This window comes from Mobula hypostoma, chromosome 13 (assembly GCF_963921235.1).
Source record: "Mobula hypostoma chromosome 13, sMobHyp1.1, whole genome shotgun sequence".
Lineage (NCBI taxonomy): Eukaryota > Metazoa > Chordata > Chondrichthyes > Myliobatiformes > Myliobatidae > Mobula > Mobula hypostoma.
In genome coordinates this window covers 89,688,098-89,705,855 of record NC_086109.1, presented here as the reverse complement: position 1 = coordinate 89,705,855, position 17,758 = coordinate 89,688,098, and the positions used below count along the sequence as shown (strand labels likewise).

The 17,758-nt window shown below is 44.4% G+C and overlaps 1 pseudogene; it reads left to right on the top strand.

The window, feature by feature from the left end:
- The first annotated feature begins 3,057 nt into the window (after window positions 1-3,057).
- LOC134355345 (uncharacterized) lies at window positions 3,058-15,898 on the top strand (annotated as a pseudogene).
- Window positions 15,899-17,758: the final 1,860 nt, after the last annotated feature.

Genomic DNA, 17,758 nt, shown 5'->3' with positions numbered 1-17,758 from the left:
AGGAATATCTTCTTCCCCTCTGCCATCACAATTTCTGAATGGACATTGAACCCATGAACACTACCTCACTCCTTTTTTTTGCACTTTTTTATTTAATTTAACTTTTAAAAAAAATGTATACACTTTTTACAGTTTCTATTATTATGTACTAACGCATAACAACAAATTTCACGGCATATGCCAGTGACATTAAACCCGATTCTGTTGCACGGGGCGACTGAGGAGAACCCAAGTGCGGGACACCGACATGTCGACTGAGTTGGGGATGCTGTCGTAGACGTGAACGTAGAACAGTGAACCGGAGGAATCTTGACAAGGAGACGGGATCTACAGGGACTATCTTGAAACTAGAGCAGAACTTGGAACTAACGGTTCTAAACAGACAAGAGAACGTGGTATCACACAAGTATAAACCAACAAACTGGCAACCTGTGATAGAGAAGCCATCGTACCTATTTCACAGTCTCTGATGAAAACCAGGTATACTGTAATTAGGTAAATTAGCAGCAATTGGAAATCTAATGATTGAAATTAGGGCATAATCAGGGAGAAAGGAGCATTGAAGGGGAACAGCCAAACGGAACCATGACAGATTCTGATCTTTGGAATTTGGGAGGAAACAGGAGCACCTGGAGGAACTGTATGTGGTCACAGGGAGAACATACAAACTCCTTGCAGGCAGCGGTGGGACAGAACCTGGGTCACAGGTGGTATGAGAGCATTACGCAAATCGCTATGCATGCATATCAGACTGCAGTAGTGTTATGCTAAATGCTATGTATAGCTGGCTGGTGGTGTAGTGGCATTTGCACTGGACTTTGAGGCGAGTGGTCCTGAGTTCAAATCCCGCCAGCTCCTTGCATGCTTTCTGTTCCTGCTGAGTTGAACATCAAGCCAGCAACTCAGCCTCGTGAAAAAAACAGACAAAACAAAAGCTAAAAAAAGGCCACGTTGCTGCCTGATGCACCACGAGGTGCGGAAAGGAACAACAACTGCTATGTATGTACTTTAGTCAGTAATTAATCAAAAACAACTGTTGCTGTATTAAATTCATGGTTCCAGAGCATTAACTAAGGCAACTGTAGTCAAGGCAACATGAACAATACACTGGTATGTCCCAGACAGTCAGTAGATGTTCATTCAGTAGTCAGATTTCTGGAGGATGCAACAGATTATCTTTAATTTCCTAACCGCTGCTAAATTTCAAGGTTAAGATTTCACTGGCATTGCAAGACCATAGGAGCAGAATTAGGTCAGTTGGACTGTCAAGTATGCACCACCATTCTATTATGGTTGATTTATTATCCCTCTCAACACCATTCTCCTGTCTTCTCCCTATAACCTTTGACACCTTTACTAATCAAGAACCTATCAATCTCCGCTTTAAATATCCACAGCTGTCTGTGGCAATGAATTCCACCAGATTCAACACAGTCTGGCTAAAGAAATTCCTTCTCAACTCTGCTTTAAAGGATGTCCTTCTATTCTGAGGCTGTGCCCTCTGGTCCTAGACTCTCGCACGAATGGAAACATCCTCTTCACATCCACTCTATCTAGGACTTACAATATTCAATAGGTTTCAGTGAGATCCTCCTGCGTAATTCTAACCCATCAGTCAGATTTGGTACCACCAGGTAAGACGAGATTGTAACCCTGTCTGGAGGTATCATCTCTCAATGCCACAACAGAAGCAGAACGGGAATTTTATTTTATTATTTTATTGAAATGCTGTGTGGAATAGACCCTTCTGGCCCTTCAAACCGCGGCACCCAGCAATCCCCCAATTTAATCCCAACCTAATCACAGGACGATTTACAATGACCAATGCTGCCCGAACAATTCTAATTGTAGGAAGCTTTTCAAGGCCTCCCAAAGCACATCCAAACATTGTAGAAGATTTAAGTAATTTTGAACTGGTTTTTAATATCAAATAAAATTTATCATAAAAATAAAGTTATTTACTAGAATAAAGTGTGCAATCCCTTTTCATTCTTACGTGTGGCTCCCAGGGGTGGTACAATACTACAATAATTGAGGAGCTTCCTCACCGAATCCAATCCTCCCCAATTGCGGAAGAACCCTATACTGTGGTCCTTCCCCACCGAGCCCTTGTGGTGCTGGCTGCACCGAGCTTTGGTGCATCCCTCACCACGCACCGCTGCCGCCTGGAATGTGCTGAGGAACAGATCGGATTCCTCTTCTATTCTCCAGCTAAACAGACCAAAGGGCATCTTTTATCAGTTGGTGATCTTCCAGCGTACTTCATGTGCGTCCCTGGGAATGGCGCGTAGATCAGGGAGGCCACTGTCACACAGCTGCTCAGGATGAACCAAGACACATGCCCTTGCACCTTTCTCCAGACCCTCTTTGCAAACCCACAGTCCCCAAAGAGGTGAGGAACCATCTTGTCCCCATTACAGTTATCCTGTGGGTAGGAAACATGGCTGCTGATTAGAGCACAAGTTCCCTAAGTGACAATGGTGTGAGCGATCAGATAGCCTGTTTTAGCAAGGCTGGTTAAGATATAAATATAGGCCAGTACACTGGGTAAAACTGCCCTAATCTTCTTTGAAAGCTGCTGTGGGATCTCCTGCTGAGCAACAGAGCCTCAAATTAACTTCTTATCCAGATGGATGGACCTAGGATAGAGCTGTTCTCCTCAGAACTACCATGGGGTCTCAGTCTGTAGGAGTCAAGGTTGCAGAGTGCGGTTTAACATCACATCAGCCAGTGAGAGTGTTGGTGCCAAACCAAGTCTAACCCCTTGGGGAAAATGTAGGACATAGATAGAACACAGACCCCTCAGTTTCAGAATCAACACTGACTTAGATTACATGGTCATTATCCATTCAAGATGGCTCCAGCAAATGCTTCCTCGGGTAACATCCTACAGATATTCCACAAATCTGTCTATTTCACTTTTTCTATGTCTTCTTTTTATCTTCAACGTATTTCTGGAACTGTTGGAGCCTGTGATTTACAGTTTGGAGATTGATTGAGTGATCTAGTGTCTTGCTGTTCCTAAGAAGATTCCGGAAGACAAGCACAAGAGCGCGCATGAGTGGCCTCAAGGTAAAGAAGCTCAGAGACGGGGCGCGAGCTCAGGATCGGCTACATTTCGCCGATTAAAGCGTCCATTAGTTGCTGATTAAATCATTGAGGAAGATTGAAACGTGGCGGAAGGCAAGCAAGGGTTCAGCACTGACTACCTTCCTCTTGCTCGCTGCTGCGACGGATCTCCAGCTGTTGCCGGACAAGGCGTCTGTGTGTGATGGCCCTTTGCTCACAGCTCTGGAGCGAAGGCCTCTGCGTTTGAGTGGTCTCTCTCACCCTCTCAGTGCTGTCGGAGGGTGTTACTGAAGTTTTGCAATTTATATATTGGACTGTGGACTCTTTCAGTTTTATGGTTTTTATATTCAGTGTTTTCTGCCCATTCTTCCTTGTGGCCGTTTGGTGTAATTTGTTTATTTTTTTGTGTGGGGGTGTGGGGTTTGGGGGTTGATGTTCTTGTTGCCATTTGGTGCAATTTGTTAGTTTTTTGTGTGTGGGGGTGGTGTGGGTTTAATGTTTTTCTTTGAACCCTCCGTGGTTTTCTTTGTTTCGTGGCTATCTGGAGAAGATGAATCTCAGAGTTGTATACTGCATACATACTTTGATAATAAATGAACCTTTGAACCTTTTGATGAAATTTATTGTTTTGTGACAGGCGCCAGTGAAAATGCGCAGGGAACATTGAGGCAGTATTCATGGGCTCGTGGACCTTGCAGAGGTCTGATGGTGGAGGAAAGAAGCTGAGTGTGAGTACTCAGGCTCCTGTACCTCCTCCTCAGTGGTTGTAATGAGAAGAGGACTTGTCCTGGATGGTGAGGGTCCTTAGTGATGCATGCCGCCTTCTCGGGACGCCATCTCTTGAAGACGTCCTCGATGGTGGGGAGACTGGTGTCTTTGATGGATTTTGAACCAGCTGTAGACACAGCTCTGATAAGCTTTATCCACAATACATAATTCCTTTCAGCACTGACGTATTTCCAGGCTTGGCTTCATACAAATACTCCCAATTTCCAATTCGCACCTTTTCATATTTCCACAGCACCAGTCTGCCCCGGGCACTAAACAGGGTCTTAAAGAGGCAAATCCCGGTGCCTACTATGAACCATAAAGCAAAGCTGCACCCGGTGTTGGCACGCTCAAACTTGGAAAGATCAAAATGAGAAAACACAATCCATTTTATTCTTGGTAGAGTCTGGAAAAAAGTCCAAGTTTATTTGGTGGAATGATGGTTAATACTTCGGCAAGTCATAACAGTCCTAAGGCAAGCCACTATGTTATTATTTGATAATTCAACACTCAACTCACCCATCCCATCAAAACTGCAAGCACGTCACTGGAGGCTTGGCTCCAGCTACTACCTCTGTGAATGGCAGCAAACCCAAGTCTGTATCATCCGAGTCTGCATCTCCCATAAACAATGAGGCTTACCAAGAGCGTGATGCCAGATTCTTGGCAAGTTCATTGTACTATTTTCATTGAACAAATGGCATTGATGTTAATCTCAGGCAAAGTGCAAAAAAGTAAGATGCTACAGTACTGTGCAAAAGTATTTGGCACACATGTATAGCTAAGACCTTTGCACAGTTCTGTATTTGTCAACGTGGAGTGGAGAGCATGTTTGTAAATCTGGTGGGAGCAAAGGATGTTGGGAGTGGTGAGGATGGAGTGCCGCGGGAGGAGAATGGGACAGGCAGTAGAGATGGAGTGCCAGGGGTGTGGTAGACAAACGCAGCCCTGAGACACCAGGCAAAGTCCAAACAAAGGCTTATTGATCATTACAGAATGCCTCTGGTGCTTCCCACTCCCTCCCCTCTCTGCCTTTTCCCTTCTCCTTGCCCACTTCCCGCTCTCAATCCACAATAGAGACCCATATCAGAATCAGGTTTATCGTCACTCACATAAGTAATGAAATTGATTTTATTTTGCGGCATCAGTACAGTGCAATACATAAAATTACTACAGTATTTGCAAAAGTCCTAGGCATCTAGCTATACATGTGTGCCTAAGAGTTTTGTACAGTACTGTATATTTTTTTGAGGGAGCTTGTTTCATGTTCAGTGTTACAGTAATTGGGCACAATGGTTTAGTGACACATGAGTTTTAAGTTCAGCTTAGTTATGCATATGAGGAGAAGATGACACAGTCCCGTGCATTATATTTAGCTTTCAGTTCATTCTTGGATGCTCTGATCTAATTTCACAGTTCAGATTTCTAAAGCACCCAGACTATCAAACGCAAACACTTCCAGGACTTAGATGTGACAATGATATACGAATGGTGATATCCACTCAGTTACCACTTCATTAGGTTCAAGACGTGGGTAATGAAGTAGCCACTGAGCGTATGTTTGTGGTCTTCTGCTGCTGTAGGCAACCCACTTCAGTATTTGACATGTTGTGCATTCAGAGTTGCTCTTCTGCATGCCACTGTTGGAATATATGATTAACTGAACTACAGTTGCCTTCCTGTCAGCTTGAACCAGTCCAGCCATTCTCCTCTGACCTCTCTCATTAACAAGGCATTTTGACCCACAGGAATGCCACTCATCGGATGTTTTTTATTCGCACCATTCTCCGTAAACTCTAGAAACTGGTGTATGTGAAAATCTCGGCAGATAAGCAGTTTCTGAGATACTGAAGCTTCTGTTTGGCACCAACAATCATTTCATGGTTAAGTCACTTGGATCACACTTCTTCCCCATTCTGATGTTCGGTCAGAACAACAACTGAACCTCTTGACCATGTCGGTATGCTTTTATGCATTGTGTTGCTGCCACTTGATTGGCTGATTAGGGTTAACGAGCAGGTGCATAGGTGTACCTAATAAAGTGGCCACTGAGTGTATTTCCATGATGATGTGCGATTTGGAGGGGAACATGGAAGTAATAGTGATCCCATATACAGTATCTGCTATCTTTGATCTTCTTGGATGTAGAAGTCTCAGGCTTGGGCTGTCCTGTGAGGTTACCTGGGCTGAGTACCAGTGATACCCTGTTCGTACATACCACAGATCCTTATTAGGGATCATTGCGTTAAACGAGAGGGTCAGAGACAGGGCAGAATAAAAGGGATGGTGTAGTATAATTTGATGTCTATTTTATATTCTGTGTGTTGTCCATACCTACGTGCCTGTGATTTTGCTGCATGCTTTTCATTGTATCTGTACCTCACCAACTCAACTTGACTTAAATACTTAAAAGCCTCACTGGACAACAAATATTTTACTTCCTGAATACACTTGGCTGTATATTATGGGCTACTGATCTTGAAAATCACCATGAGATTTCCCTATGACACACCATTTTTTTGAAGTCACCTATATTTGTTATTTCAATTCATAATTCAAGTCAGAATAACTGATGCCATGATTAAGGAAGGTATTTTTATTGGTCCACAAATCAAGCTGGTTATCAATGACAGGTAATTGTAAGAACTTCTAGTGGGACCGGAGAAAATCACACGGAAGGCATTGAAGGATGTTGCTGAATATTTTCTCGCCAACTACAGCTCCATAAAACTACATGCAGCTGGTTGACAACATGCTTCAAGCACATAAAATCATGAAGTGCAACTTGTCACTAATGAGTTATTTTCTGTATTTCCATTTGGATTTCTTCCCTGCAAATCTTGGTGCCGAGAGTGACGAGCATGGTGAAAGGTTTCACCTGGACTTTGCGGTCATGGAGAAACGGTATCAGGGCAACTGGAATCCATCAATGCTGGCTGATTATTGTTAGACACTTAAGCCTCAGACACAGGGTACAAACAAAAATCATCAACAAAACATTTTTAGCTTAGTTGAACTATTGTAAGGTATCAGCACCATAATGCAATTAAACACGTAATATTCAAATTCCTACATGATACAAGAAGTCTGAAATTATATTTGTGTTCAGTTTCTTTCTTTTTCAATTTTTTATTAGTTTTGTAATAATAAACATAGCATAGTATTGATACAAAGTTATTGGAAATACATTGTTATAATTGACATAGTTAAATATAAACCCAGGCAACACACATAAAAGTTGCTGGTGAATGCAGCAGGCCAGGCAGCATCTCTAGGAAGAGGTACAGTCGACGTTTCAGGCCGAGACCCTTCGTCAGGTTAGTCCTGACAAAGGGTCTCGGCCTGAAACGTCGACTGTACCTCTTCCTAGAGATGCTGCTTGGCCTGCTGCGTTCACCAGCAACTTTTATGTGTGTTGCTTGAATTTCCAGCATCTGCAGAATTCCTGTTTGCGTAAATATAAACCCAGTTGACACTTAAATGTTAAAACTCCCAATCATACAGGTACAGATGAACAATATAAAACAAAGAAAAATATCTAAAAAAAATCATGAGAAAGGAAAAAAAATATAAAAATATAATCCACCCCAAAAAAAATGAACCTAAACAGTGTTAATCAACTAAACTAAAAAAAGACATGGGCCGTTATGTAACATCATAAAAAAAAGGAAGCATTAGTGCCGACGACTCCATTCCTCTCAACAAATAATACAAAGAAATAGAATAAGTTTGGAAAGGGTCAAATTACATCACATGAAAATGTTGACTAAATGGCCTCCAAGTCTTTTCAAATTTAATAGAGTGATCATAAACAGCACTTATAATTTTTTCCAAATCTAAACACAGCATAGTTTGAGAGAACCAATGAAATGTGGTGAGAGGATTAATCTCTTTCCAATTCAGCATAAACTATGTGTTCAGTTTCAAGCATAAACAAACAAAATTCTGAGGAAACAACACTTCCAAAAGAATTAGTTGTCCAGTGCCATCTATGTAGTGAAAAGAGTTTCTTCACCACTAAATCTGTCCCAATGTATTCTTAAAGTTGTTTTTAAGGAAGATCCAAACACTTTAGACCATGAGCACTCAGTTAAATTCCAGATATCCGTTTACTATCTCTACACAAAAGTTCTGTATCTGCTCCTTAAGTTGATAACTTCACTTACCTTAACTCTGAACTGATTCCACAACCTACAGTGTCACCTTCAAGTACCCTACAACTCATGTTCTCAGTATTATTTATTTTATTCTTACTAGCAAGAGTCCTGGGGCAGCTTGCTCCTGTTAGAGTAACTTGCTTACTGCCCGTCACTCTGCTGGCACATAGGGCAGAATCGAAAGTCCTCCATCTCTGATAGTGTTCAGGGCTTCCTTTATTGTGTCAGTAGCTCCGTTTTCACTACTGTCATTCATGCAAGTCCTGGGTGGAGGCACAGAAATACTGTCACACTCAGATGTAGAAGGATCCTTCATTGCTGCTTCGGTAAAAATCTTGTTTTACCAGTCAAATGTTAGCCCTGAGCTGGAACACCGAACCTGGAGGAGCGGTGGACCATTCTTAGTCTGGCCTCCACCCTTTGACCTGTTTGGCATGGGTGACCCTACCAAGAGCCAAAGCACAAAGCCCTGACTCCGGCCAACTGACTGTCCGGGTCATTGAGGCACACGAGCCTCCAAACCCTGACAAGGTGGTTTACTCCTGTTAGAGACAGGGTAGACATGCCAAGCTCAGGTGACCCTGACCAATGAGAGATAATCGAGGCCCTGATGAAAAGTAGGGAAGGCATTTAGGCAGCTGGGTAAGAATGAATCCCATGAAAAATATGAAATGTTTAAGACCAGGCTTATGAGGGAATTCACAGGGCAAAAAGAGGATATGGGGTGTATTTTGCCAGCAGGGTTAAAGATAATCACAACAAGTCCTTCAGTTATTTTAACAGTAAAAGAGTGACTAGGGAGAGAATGGTCCAGTTAAATCTATCAGGACTGATTATGTGTGGAGCTGTAGAGGATGGCTGAGATTATTAATGTCCATTCCTCCTCACTGTTTTTTTTTAGGCATCCGTTAGTCTTACGAGACCATGGATCTGTGCCTGGAAAGTCTCCCCTCTCCATGACGCCGATGTTGTCCAAGGGAAGGGCAAGGGCCGATACAACTTGGCACCAGTGTTATCGCAGAGCACCATGTGGTTAAGTGCCTTGCTCAAGGACACAGCACGCTGCCTTGGCTGGGACTCGAACTCACGACCTTCAGATCGCTAGTCGAATGCCTTAACCACTTGGCCACATGCCCACAGTGTTTACTAATGAGAATATCATAGATACTAAAAGAATAAGGATAATAAGTAGCAAGGGCTTGGATTAGATGCTTATTACGAGCAAGGAGGTGTATTAAGGTGGGCAGATCCACAGGGCCTGACCAAGAACATATTCTTCAGTCCCATTTTACCACTCTATCTTTGTAGACCTGCCAATTTGATACCTTCAAATACTGTATCTATCTAATTCCCCTTTGAAAGCTATAATTAAGTGTGCATTCCTGCCCAATTCTCAGACACAACTTTTCATAACTACTCACTATATAAAATGCGTGTTCACGCACACTCCAATCCTTTGCCCATCATTTACAGAAGAGCAGATGCCTAGATGATAGACTGTCTAGGGCTGCTTATTTCAGCACCAGTTGACAGGAATTTGTGGTGAAATGTGATGTTGACCATTTCTAGATCATTCCGCATCACAGCAGAAGCTCGACTGGGACTTATTGACGTGTTGCTGTTACTGATTTGACAGGACTTTTCTTTAGATGAACATCAAATTAAATCCTTCTACACATGATGCTTCTCATGAACCCAAGAGATTCTGCAGATGTTGGAGATTTTGAGTAACACACACAAAAAACTGGAGGAACTCAGCAAGTTAGGCAGCATCTATGGAGGGGAATAAACAGTCGATGCTTTGGGCTAAGACCCTTCAGCACTACTTGAAAGGAAGGAAGCAGAAGGCAGGGAGAAGGGAAGGAGAACAAGCTAGCAGGTGATCGGTAAGTCCACGTGAGGGGTAGGTGGATGGGTGAGGGGGGGGATGAAGTAAGAAGGTGGAAGAGGTAAAAGGATGAAGAAGAGGGACTCTGATAAGATAAAAGGAAGTGAAAGAGGAGGGGCACCAGAGGGAGGTGATGGGAGGGCGAGGAGAAGTGAAGGGGTGAGAGGGGTCCAGAATGGGGAATGGGAAAAGAGAGAAGGAGGGAATGGGGAGAAATAATGGGAAGGCGGTATCCATCACTAATGTTCATGCTATCAGGTTGGAGGCTACCCAGATGGAATATGAGGTTTTGCTCCTCCAACCTAAGAATGGCCTCATCATGGTAGTAGAGGAGACCATGGACAGACATGGTGGAACGGGAATGAGAAGTCAAATTGAAATGGGTAGCCTCCGAGCAACCCTTCCTTTGGTGTTTTCTCTCCTTTTACAATCTTGTTGGGAAGATTTGGTCCATGATGTCCTGGGAGAGACCGTCAGAAGACAATTCCACTATCGGCATAATGGTGGGCAGGGATCCCACTGAGGCAGCTCCATACATTTTTTCAATTTGTCCAGCCTCCAGCCACAGCATAGATTCTCCCCATCCAACTCTACCGTCAAAATCGCCACACAACCTACTGCTGCCCTCCCCAACATTCAGAACGGCTCAGTCACCGCACTCCCCTCCCCCCTGACTCCAATCCTTCGATCTTCTCTAGACACAAAGATTCCCCAAGCTGCCTGACGAGTTGATTGACTGTGGCATATGTATTATAGTGTGGCACGTGGCCAAGTGGTTAGGGCGTTGGGCTCACGATCTGAAGGTCGTGGGTTCGAATCTTGGCCAAGACAGCATGTTATGTCTTTGAGCAAGGCAGTTAACCACACACTGCTCCAGTCCACGCAGCTGAAAAAAAGGTACTGGCAAATGCTGGGGGTTAACCTCGTGATAGACTGGCGTCCTATCCAGGGGTGGGGGGTGGGGGATTCTCGTACTCAGTCGCTTCATGCCACGGAAACCGGCAGAAGCACCGGCCTGATGGGCCACAAAGGCTCGGGACAGACTTTGATAACGTATTATAGGGCAACACCAGCATGATCGACTAACCTGCCCTCATTCAAGGTTACTGGAAGGACACAGGTGAGGCCCAGGGAAATTAACCTTTGCCTCTAACTTGACCAAAGAATTAAAACTATACATTTAAAATATAATACATCTTATTCCAAAGAAACAATAAAAGATTAATATCACACAATGTGCTCCCTTGGGACTACCGTCATCATTGTGGATTTGTGATTAGCCTGCGCGCTGTGCTCTGGCACAAGTTCAGAAGGAAATTCATTTCACTTTCTCAGGGTATGCATTTTAATCGGTACTGATTTTCAATCTTTCTCAGCCATATTTGCTTTAATTAAGAGCAACCCTAACCCAGGAGTGTTGAGGTTTGTGCTGATTACTGAAAATAATTTTGGTCAAAAAGAAAATGCAGATTCCCTAATCTCAGGACATTGCTCAGGTCAAATGGACTGAAAAAAAAGATTGACTTCAGAAAAATTATTTTATATAAGGGAGGGAGTAGAATTTGGGGGAAAAGCATGTTCATTTTGAATCATTTTAGTTATTTATTTTGACATTTATTTAATTATGACTTGTTGGTTCATATTCAAACCCAACAGATTGGGAAAGAGCTCATATGAGATCTGCAGATCTAAAGAATTGCCACATTTTTTTTTACTTGTTAACATTGGCTTTGTCCAGACAAAATAGACAGATAGATAATATCACTGTTGGATTCATACCAGAAAAGCAATTGTTTACCCCTCCCTTTCATTCCATCCAGTTTTCAGTGGGATATTTATGTTTCAGTCATTTGCACTGAAATTCAGATGCGTCTTACTTTCTTCTACTTTATCACTAATTTTTCCATGATCTCAACACTGTGGATCTCCTCTCCTCTGTCTCTCTTCCTCTGTCATCTAAACGGTTTCCAAATCAAAGCCAGTCAAAATTGATCTAAATGACATGAGGACATCCTGAGATCATGAGTAGGTGATGGAGGCAGGTACTCCCACAGCGTTAAAGAAATATGTAGATGAACAGTAAAAGAACCAAGTCATCAAAGACTGGTAATTTGGATGAATGTACTTGAGTACTTGATGGTTGGCATGGACATGCAGACCAAGGAGATTGTTTCTGCTTTTCTCCAGTACTGATGAAGGGTCTTAGCCTGAAACGTTGACTCTTTGTTCCTCTTCATAGATGCTGCCTGACCTGCTGAGTTTCTCCAGCATTCTGTGTGTGTTGCTCTGGATCTCCAGCATCTTTTGTGTCAATGTATTTCTTACTTAGAGACTATCTGGCAGGACATAGAACATAGAATAGTACAGCACAGTACAGGCCCTTTGGCCCACAATGTTGTGCCGACCCTCAAACTCTGCCTCCCGTATAAGCCCCCACCTTAAATTCCTCCATATACCTGTCTAGTAGTCTCTTAAACTTCGCTAGTGTATCTGCCTCCACCACTGACTCAGGCAGTGCATTCCATACACCAACCACTCTCTGAGCAAAAAACCTTCCTCTAATATCCTCTAAGGAGGAGGAGATCCAGTGAAATGATATCGTATCTGTTAAATAGGGGCCGTGGACAATTCTGATTTGATGCAGACAGATGTGAAAGCACAGAGGAACATCTGGAGAAATTTCTGAAATGCCGGTTCACTGCCACTGCTACTGTGTGATCAAGAATCTCCGGAGGGAAGGCCCCAAAATCCTCGGCTTTGCCTGCTGCTGGCGACCGAGGCTGAGGTCGAAGCGTTCGGCAGAGATGGTGCTTGGTACTCGGTGTCGGAGGGCTGATCAGAGCTCAAAGTTTTTGGACGACTCAGAGTCGGACTGTGGTCGGGCATGGCAGGGAGAGTTTTCTTCCTTCTCCCGTTTGCGTGAGATGTGGGACCTTCGAGAGACTTTGAACTTTTTTACTGTGCCCATGGCTTGTTCTTCATCGAGTTACGGTATTGTTGCACTGTTGTAACTATATGTTATAATTATGTGGTTTTTGTTAGTTTTTCAGTCTTGGTCTGTCCTGTGTTTCTGTGATATCACACCGGAGGAATATTGTATCATTTCTTAATGCATGCATTACTAAATGACAATGAAAGAGGACTGCGTGTCCTCATAATCTAATCTAATCTGGTCAGGATAGTTTCTTTGCTTTAGCAACTAGCAGGTGTTGTACAACCTCCAAGAGGACCACAACCTTGTCGTTGGGTTTGGAGACTTGCTTGCCTCAATGACCCAGAGAGCGATGTTGGCTGGAGTCAGGGCTTTATGCTTTGGCAGGGTTGCTCATGCCATACAGGTCAAAGGGTAAAGGCCAGACTAAGAGAGGTCCACTGGTCCTTCAGTTTCAGGGGTTCAACTCGGGGCTAACAACCCTGGCTGATAAAACAAAATTGTTACAGAAACAGCAATTTACCAAGGAAGAGAAGCAGGCCAAACAGCCATATGTTAAAAACAACAGAGCCACCAAAATCCACAACATTCAGAAAGAACTCAAGGCGCTCAAGCAACAACATAAATTGGCAAACCATGAGGAAAGGGCACCACTGGAAGAACTGCGAGTGATGCTGAGGAAAAGGCTCATCACTCTGAGAATAGCGGAGCAACATCGGAGGCGCAGGAGAGAAAGAGCACGGGAAAGATCTGCATTTATCAGCAACACATTTCAGTTCACCAAACAGCTGCTGGGTCAGAAGAGAAGCGGGAAGCTGTCCTGCACAAAGGAACTGATGGACTACCATCTTCAAAGCACCTTCAGTAACCCGGATAGAGGAGTTGAACTGGGAGATTGTGATGCCCTCATCGCCCCTGCAGAACCAACCGAGGCTTTTGACTGTTGAGAGCCTCTCTTCAAGGAGGTTCAGCAAATAGTCAAGAGAGCCAGAGCTGGCTAAACACCTGGTCCGAGTGGCACCGCCTACAACATCTACAAACGCTGCCCCTGGCTTCTCCGGCGGCTGTGGAGAATCCTCAAGATCGTCTGGAAGAGAGGCAAAGTGCCCAAGCAATGGAAGTATGCAAACGCAGTGTGGATTCCAAAAGAAGAGAACTCCTAGAACATCAGACAGTTTAAGGTAATGTCCTTGCGTGGTGGCAAAGTGCCCAACAGAGTACATCGAAGCCTCCATCCAGAAGGGTGCCATTCTAAGGGTACCAGGCTTCTTGGAGCACACTGGAGTCATCACACAGCTCCTGACAGAGGCCAGAGAGAATAAGGGTGACTTAGTGGTTTTGTGGTTGGATTTGGCCAATGCCTATGGGTCAATCCCACACAAGGTTGTTGAAGACGCTCTGAAGAGGCACCATGATGCTGAAGGTATCAGAGGCCTCCTTATGGACTACTACAACGAGTTCCACCTGAGAGTCTCAACAGGGCCAATAACATCAGACTGGTGCAGGCTGGAGATTGGTATCATCACAGGCTGCACCATCTCAGTCATTCTTTTCGCCCTGGCAATGAACATGCTGGTAAAATCCACAGAGCCAGAGTGTCGAGGCCCGAAATCAGGATCGGGGATCCGCCAACCACCAAGATGAGCCTTCATGGATGATCTATCACTACGGAGTCAGTGTCTGGTGCTACGTAGATTCTTAAGGGGCTGGAAAGGTTGATGAGGTGGGCAAGGATGTCCTTTAAGCCTGCAAAATCAAGATCTGTAGTGCTAAAGAAGGAAGAGTACAGGAGAAATTCCGTTTCTCTATTGAGGACATTCCAATTCCTACCATCACAGAGAACCCTGTTAAAAGTCTTGGGAAGATGTTTGATGCAACACTCAGAGATAAGGCGGCAATAAGAAACACCTGTGGGGAGTTTGAACAATGGTTGCAAGAGGTTGAGAAGACTGGCCTTCCAGGGCGGTTTAAGGTATGGATTTACCAGCATGGAATTCTACCAAAAGTCCTCTGGCCACTGTTTCTCTATGAGTTCCCAATTTCCACTGTTGCTGAATTAGAGAGGGTAGGCAGCTGGTTCCTGTGAAGATGGCTGGGTTTACCAAGGAACATCAGCAGCATCGCTCTGTACAGGAATAACCGCAAACTGAGGTTCCCCCTGAAATCCATCGAGGAGGAGTTCAAGGTCTTGCGAGCAAGAGAGGTGCTGCAGTTCCAGGAATCTTCAGATCCAAAGGTTGCTGGAGCAAGAGTGGCAGTGAGAACTGGAAGAGAGTGGAGAGCAGAAGCTGCAGTGGAAGAAGCTGAGGTACGACTGCGCCACAAAGTGCTGGTGGGGGTGGTCGCCGTGGGAAGAGTTGGACTTGGAAGCCTTGAGGTCCCCCATTTTGACAAAGTACAGGGAAAAAGCGATGAGAACTGGTCCAGAATGAAGTAAGGGCAGCTGTGGAGGAGGAGAGGACCAGCAGAGCAGTGGCAATGAAACAGCAGGGAGCCTGGACCAAATGTGAGCAGGTGATCGAGTGAAAGATCACGTGGAACGAACTCTGGAAGGTGAATCCACACCACATCAAGTTCCTTATCCAGGCTGTTTATAACATCCTTCCTAGCCCATCCAACCTGCCCTGCTGGGACCTTGCAGAACAACCAGCTTGTCCCCTCTGTGAGAAGACCGGTAGGCTAGAGCATTTTCTGAGCTGCTGCCCCAGAGCTCTTGACGATGGCCGTTATCGGTGGTGGCATGACCAGGTCCTCTGGACAGTTGCTGAGACAATCTGCAGCACCCTTAACATCTGCCGGAAAACAAGTCCGGTCAAGAATACCATCTGCTTTGTCAAAGAGGGGGAAAGACCAACAGAACACCAGAAAGCAACCGGGTTGCTCTTCACTGCGCAGGACTAGAAGTTAAAAGCAGAGCTGGGAAAACAGCTGCCGTTTCCTCCCCACATCACAGAGACTACATTGCGGCCCGGCATTGTGTTGTGGTCCGACTCATTGAAACACGTTCTTATGCTTCAGCTTACCGTGCCGTGGGAAGAACGCATGGAGGAGGTCTACGAGCAGAAAAGAGCCAAGTATGAAGATCTTTATACTTTATACTTTACTTTATTGTCGCCAAACAATTGATACTAGAACATACAATCATCACAGCGATATTTGATTCTGCGCTTCCTGCTCCCTGGATTACAAATATTAAATATTAAAAATAGTAATAATTAGTAAATATTAAAAATTTAAATTATAAATCACAAATAGAAAATAGAAAAATGGAAAGTAAGGTAGTGCAAAAAAACTGAGAGGCAGGTCTGGATATTTGGAGGGTACGGCCCAAATCTGGGTCAGGATCCGTTCAGCAGTCTTATCACAGTTGAGAAGAAGCTGTTCCCAAATCTGGCCATACGAGTCTTCAAGCTCCTGAGCCTTCTCCCGGAGGGAAGAGGGACGAAAAGTGTGTTGGCTTGGTGGGTCGTGTCCTTGATTATCCTGGCAGCACTGCTCCGACAGCGTGCAGTGTAAAGTGAGTCCAAGGACGGAAGATTGGTTTGTGTGATGTGAAGTTCTGAAGAACAACTGCCAAAGAAGAGGCTGGAGAACAAAGTGTTGGCCTGTAGAGGTCAGGTGTCGTGGCTTTGCAGGCCAGTCGCTCTGCTAAGTATACACTGCACTTGGAATCACGTGAGAGAGAAGAAGGAGAGCCATTTCTACCACCACAGATGCAGCAGAGAAAGCGTCAAGATTGCTCTGGATAAAGAGGGCAGATCCATGGGTTGCCGCTAGGGCACAGGCCGGGGTCTGATCAACCCCGGTCGGGTCGCCTGGCAGAGGGTGTATGATGTTGAAAGACCCGATACACCCGACGACCCCAGGTAACATCACTGATGATATGCCCGAGCTTAGCATCATGCAGATATTTCTGTAAGAACATTTGAATAATTTTAGACCAGACATCAGTAGTGAAAGCTTCGACTCACAACTCAATGAAAAGCGAAAAGGAAGTGTTGAGGGAGCAGCTCTAGGCCTCTCACTTGGCTCAGGTCTGCTAACTTCTCACATTAATTCCCCTAATCAGTCAGCTAGTGCATGGCAAAGCAATTCCATTGGAGAAATGTACCGCCGCTGCCCATAAATGCAGACAGTAGCTTGGACTGCACCCAGCAACAACTTCGAACAGCCCCAGGGATTGCTGGCAGCTGTCTTTCTGTCTGGTTTGTACATTCTGACCAGCAGAGGGAAATCAACAAGTGCCCAATACTAGATGACACAGTTTTAATCATTGTTGAACAGCTATCAGCCTCCAGCCTGCCCCGGAACCTATATCCATAAGACCATAAGATCATAAGATATAGGAGCAGAATTAGGCCATTTGGCCCATCGTGTCTGCTCCACCACTTTATCATGGCTGATCCATTTTTCCTCTCAACCACAATCCCCTGCCTTGTTCCCATATCCCTTCAAGCCTTGACCAATCAAGAATCTATCAACTTCTGCCTTAAATATACATAAAGACTTGGTCTCTGCAGCTGACTGTGGCAATGGATTCCACAGATTCAACAACCTTCGGCTAGAGAAATTCATCCTCATCTCCATTCTAAAAAGACATCCCTCTATTCCAAGGCTGTGTCTTCTGGTCCTAGACTCTCCCACCATAAGAAACATCCTCTCCACATCCACTCTACCAAGGTCTTTCACCATATCCAAAGCTGGACTCTAAGTAAATCCCAGGAAACAGATCATATTTAATAAAATTTTTTTTCACTAACTATTTTCAAGAGCTCGTGTTAATTATTTTTAATAACTTGGACAAGGTTTGGAGGCTGGAGGGAAAAGGCAGGTTACAGCTTACTGTCACAAATCACCAGACCTTGACATACGTGCTTTTGCCACGTTGAGCGCATACCACTTTAAGAATCCGAGCACATCACCAGCTGCTTTCAGAATCAGAAT